The 5,589-nt window shown below is 42.5% G+C and overlaps 1 pseudogene; it reads left to right on the top strand.

Annotated features, from left to right (window-relative positions):
- Positions 1 to 343: 343 nt before the first annotated feature.
- LOC119324992 overlaps positions 344 to 5,589 on the top strand; it is an 8,265-nt pseudogene continuing 3,019 nt past the window's right edge.

The following is a 5,589-nucleotide window of genomic DNA, read 5'->3' as shown; positions in this document are numbered from 1 at the left end:
CGATGCACTTGGCGTATGGTATGCTACTAGTCGAGGCTCTGCTCAGTCCGGCCTGGCATGGCCGCGGATCCCCTGCGCCTGGTCCATCCAAGCCGTGGCTACGCCTCCCTCTTCTCTCTTCATCCCTCATCTACGAGAGGAGAGGAGACAGGAGAGACTGCAGCGGTGCTGTTCCGCGTCGCTGGCCGGTCCCGTCACCTTTAAAGCTGTCGTCTCGTTATCAAGTTGGGCTAAGATGCCGACTCATCTTGTATACTACAGTGTTATTCAATTATTGTCCTCCAAATAGCCTATTAAATTGGCCGAAGATGCATTCCAAGAGGCCACCTTCTCTCTCAGAAGAAGAAAAAATCTTACTACAAGAAAGAGGAGACCAGAGTCAAGCCCCTCTCTCTCTCTCAAAGGAACAACCAACCAGCTGCTGAAAGCTGGATCGGATCTTCGGAATCCTTCCTGTGAGCAGATCTAAGAGAGCAAGCTGGTCATCCAGCTTCACAAGGGAGGGCATCTCCAGGTTAGTTCCAGGCTTCAAGCCTGCCAGATCTTGCTACCTACCTAGCTAGCTTGAGTTACCATCTCGTGATGCGGCACCACGATTAAGCGTTTATCATAGAGGTTGTTCCATTTTTTACCTCCTCTTCTCCGATGAAGAGAGCTTGTGGTGAGCAGATCTGGCTAGCAGCAACGAGCATCATAGCTTAATTACCAGTTTCGGGTTAAGAGGAACAAAATTAATTCACACAAGTAACTAGCAACAACCAACAAGCATCTTCTTCATCTTGTCTTTAGCTACGCAAGTAGAGCGGCTGACAACAAAATCAATTCTTAAATTACGGCCGGCGATGTATGTAACTATGCTATCCTAGCTTCGCTAAGCTATAAGCGGAGACAGAGTACCATCATCCAGTCTAGCTACTCTGTTTTCGCCTTCATATACACAAAACTGACTGAGAAAAACGTACGTGTCTCAGGTAGCACCACTGGCAACCATGGAGGCGGCTCTGGTGAGTGCAGCGACGGGAGCCTTGAAACCCGTTCTGGCAAAGCTGGGCGCTCTCGCAGGCGATGAGTACAAGCGGTTTAAGGGTGTGCGTGATGATATCAAGTCGCTCACCCGTGAACTCACTGCCATGGATGCATTTCTTCTCAAGATGTCAGAGGAGGAGGATCCTGATGTGCAAGACAAGGTGTGGATGAATGAGGTGCGTGAGCTCTCTTATGACATGGAGGACTCCATCGATGACTTCATGCAGAGTGTGGGCAGCCAAGATTCAAAGCCAGATGGTTTCTTGGAAAAGATGAAGAACTCGTTGGGGAAGATGAAGGCTCGTCGTCGCATCGGAAATGAGATCCATGATCTGAAGAAACAGATCACAGAGGTGGCGGAGAGGAATGAAAGGTACAAGGCTCGTGAGGTCTTCTCCAAGGCCAAGAATACAACCGTTGACCCTAGAGCTCTTGCTATCTTTCAGCATGCCTCCGAGCTTGTCGGAATTGATGAACCCAAGGCTGAGATAATTAAATTGTTGACACAAGGTGCGTCAACACAAGAGAAAATGAACTTGGTATCCATTGTTGGATCTGGAGGAATGGGAAAGACAACTCTTGCAAACCAAGTGTATCAATATCTCAAAGGAAAATTTCAATGTCGGGTCTTCGTATCCGTTTCAAGGAATCCAGACATGATGAATATCCTAAGGACTATTCTTAGTGAAGTTAGTAGTCAACGTTACACTGACACCGAAGCAGGAAGTATACAACAAGTCATCATCAAGATCACTGATTTCCTAGTAGACAAAAGGTACAGTTTCTATTCTGACTTCTCAAGTTCTCATCATCAAGTAGATATTTACTAAAGTTACTCAAATATTTCATATCAAAACTCTCTTGTACTTTTGTATAATAAAAATAGTTCCATGTAGTTTTATGTCCATTTTTTTCCATCAATTTGTACAAGAAATAATGGTCAATGTTTGTACTGAAGTTCATGTTAACACTAGTAGAAAAGGGGCTTTTGTCCCGGTTGGTAAGGCCCTTTAGTCCTGGTTTTTGAACCGGGACTAAAGGGTCGTTACTAATGCCTCTTCCCTTTAGTCCCGGTTCTTACACGAACTAAAGGCCGCGGCCACGTGGAGCTCCACCTTTACACCAACCGGGACTAAAGGAAATTTTATGATTTTTTTGAAAAAAAAATTGAATTTTTTTTATTTTCAAATTTCCGAATTATTTTAACCTCTAATCTCTAATCACCACCCCTCATCATTCCAAATCATCTAACTTCCCGAACGGTCACCCATCCTCCCACTCCCCCAGCCTGAGCACGCTTAACTTCCGGGTTCTATTCTCCATCATTTCCAAGTCTGCACTGGTTGTTTTCCTGACAATAGTAAGATGTCAATCCTATTAACCCTCAGGAATTTTGCTTGAGAATGAAGTGACACATTTCACTGTTTAAGTTTGAAACTATTGTTTTAAAAAACAACAATTATTTAGTAACACTAATATTTCTTGAATAATTAGTTTGACCATTGTTTGACCATTGTTTGATCATAGTTTGACCATAGTTTGACCAGATTTGACCAAAATTCAAAATAACTGAAATAATTATTTAGTAACACTAATATTCTAGAATAATTAGTTTGACCATTGTTTGACCACAGTTTGAAATTTTTTCGATTTTTCCACTCTTAGATCTTAAAAGCCCCGTAACTTTTTTTCTGTTAGGTTTTTGAGGATTTTGAAAATGTTTAACGGGATTCCCCCCATTAAAATTGGATGTAACTTTCCGAGTAGATGCTTTTTCATATAAAAAACTTTTTCATCCGAGTTAGTATGCAAAAGTTATGCCCATTTTACTAAATTCTAGAGAGATTTTGCAAATAAAGTCGAAATTCACATTTGCAAATTTTCCTAACAACTAGACCACATATCGCATGGGAAACTTATTTTCTTTTATTTTCTTTTACATTTTCATCATTTTCTTTTATTTTTTTTAAAATTGAAAAGGCGATCCATGGGGAGGGGGGGTAGAGTTTGAAAATGGGACCTTTAGTACCGGTTCGTGCCATGAACCGGTACTAATGCCTCAAACCCCATTAATACCGGTTGGTGGCTCTAACCGGGATTAAAGGTCTAACTTTTAACCTTTAGTACCGGTTGGTGCCACGAACCGGTACTAATGGGCATCGCACCCTTTAGTCCCGGTTCGTGGCACCAACCGAGACTAAAAGGTCCAGACGAACCGGAACAAATGACCCACATGGCCCCTGGACGCACGAACTGGGACTAATGCCCCCATTAGTCTCGGTTCTGGACTAAACCGGGACTAATGGGCTAAGCCGGCCTGGACCAAAGCCCTCTTTTCTACTAGTGTAATGCCAAGTAAATAAAAACATAGAGAGAGTAACAAAGACCACATATCTTACAAATATCTGTCCATGGTTTATGTCCTTTTTATTTACCTTTGGTATAAATAGCATCTTCAAGACATTGTATTCCTATCAATGAGCATGTGGCGTAGCCTTAGAGTAGCTACAAATAGGGGGCTTATAGTTTGCTTACATGGCAGCATTGTCTAAATGGACGAGTGTGGACTCTCCCGAATGATCCTACGTCTACACGTGCTCCACGGTAAATATAATATCTAATAGCCATTCATCATCATAAGAGTGATTATAAAATGATGGCTTTAGATGACATGACACTAGCATGTATCCATTGGCTGGTTGTGCTACGCACGAGGATAATAATAGAGCCAACTTCTAGTGATATATCATTGTCATGTCAGATGTGATTATCATAATGGCCCACCACATAACAGTTAGCAAAAGAAATATACTACTCCAGTCATATTGTCTCGCCTCACTCAAAAGGTTTCTTCGAGCCCGTGTTCCATATTTTTTTCTTTGAAAGGGGCTCAAGGTCATAAATCAAGTATCATACATCCTTACAAGCACACCCATACAGAAAATTAAATTAAATTGAAATTCTTAGGGGTGCCCAAGTCTTCTTCCTCATGCATCCACCAAAGAAGTAACGTGAGCAAAGCCCGATGATGTTTCTGGGCCTCCACCTTAGCGCAGATTTTTTTAAACCATGAGCTTGTAGAAGCAGTTACTGGAAAGTCATCGGTGTAGACCATGAGATGCCGACGGCTGTGATATGTGTATCAAATCGCCACGTCGAAGAAGGGAATGCCGAAACGTCTTGTAGAAACTCTAAGGACAATGAAAACCGGCCGAATCCATATGGATCCACCAGAAACCCAAACCGACCAGATCCCGAAATATCTCCACATGCCCTCTGCCAGTAATAAGCACATAAACTGAGTGGGGAAGGGGCAAAGAGAACATTATTCCTACATTGGGGTATCCTACACTAGGGTAATGCTGCTACTTTGTTGCCCCAAACAAAATATGATGAATCCCTAAGGAAACAAAGAAAATAATCATCCATGTCGCTACACGCCAGGTCCGAGATTGATGTTGAGCTTTCCGTCGCCAGGACCATGCACCACCACCCTCTTCTCCGGTGGCCTAGCCAAGCCAAGCCATCGAGCATTTCCTGCCGGAGACCACAACTTATCCACAGATTGTCGTCGCCAACCCATGGTAGTCCACTGAATTTTCCTTAGGATATCCCCACAAACTGCAGCCTCCCCTCCGCCACCAACATCGTATGGGCTTTGCCCGATGGCGCACCCTAGCGGAGGAGAGAAGGGGAGCAAAAGGATTGGCGGCTAGGGTTTGTTCACCCGGCGTAGCTCTCTCCTGAAAAATATTTCTTCAAGTTGATTATGAACTACAGCCGTTTTCTCCCCTCTCTCCTTCAACTCAACGCAAATACGATGTGGAAATTCCTGCATCATGCTTAGTATACTTGCTTTATTAGCCATGCTCTTAGGGATTAGATCATGTAGCTAGTCTCAGCTCATTGCTAATAATAACACCACTCATATTATTTTATAATGTTAGAAAAGTTCATTTTCATTAGTGTATTAATTATCAACTTGTCTCACTTCTCTTTTTAAGCATTTTGGGCTTCTGTGATATCCTAAACCATTTTCTGAGTACTTTATCCTACGGCCAGTTCAGTCGGGCCATTGCATGCTTTTCACCTTCTTTATCTTCCCCTCCTTTTGTGCTATCAATCTTTAGACGTACCAGACAGTAGCTTTGGCAGGAATCAAGTCCTTGGTATTCATTGATTCTTTTTTGCCCTGAATACCAGCAATATGCAAAAAATATAGCTACGGTATACACACACATAAACAAATCTTTGGTATTCATCTGAATACCAAGGAAGGCCCCTGGTGCCAGATCCACCTTGCATCCATACAGACTTTTGTTCTCCTTCCTCCATCTTCTCTCATCTCCCAATTGTGATGAGATCCCCAAGGCATCAGTCGTTTCCTTGACCTCATGCGACCGTGTGCATCACCAACAATCTAGTAATTCAAACAAAAAAACAATTTAGAGTTAAGTGGTCCCATAAATTAGTTATAGGGAATGTATGGAAAAAATGATAATCAAGATCACCTGCTCAACATTTCTTCTAGACGAGTTAAGTTAGGTCAAATACAATATTTTT

The sequence above is a fragment of the Triticum dicoccoides genome, chromosome 6B, assembly GCF_002162155.2.
Source record: "Triticum dicoccoides isolate Atlit2015 ecotype Zavitan chromosome 6B, WEW_v2.0, whole genome shotgun sequence".
Taxonomy (NCBI): Eukaryota; Viridiplantae; Streptophyta; class Magnoliopsida; order Poales; family Poaceae; genus Triticum; species Triticum dicoccoides.
The sequence above is the reverse complement of the archived record's forward strand: the minus strand, read 5'-3'. Positions and strand labels throughout refer to the sequence as shown.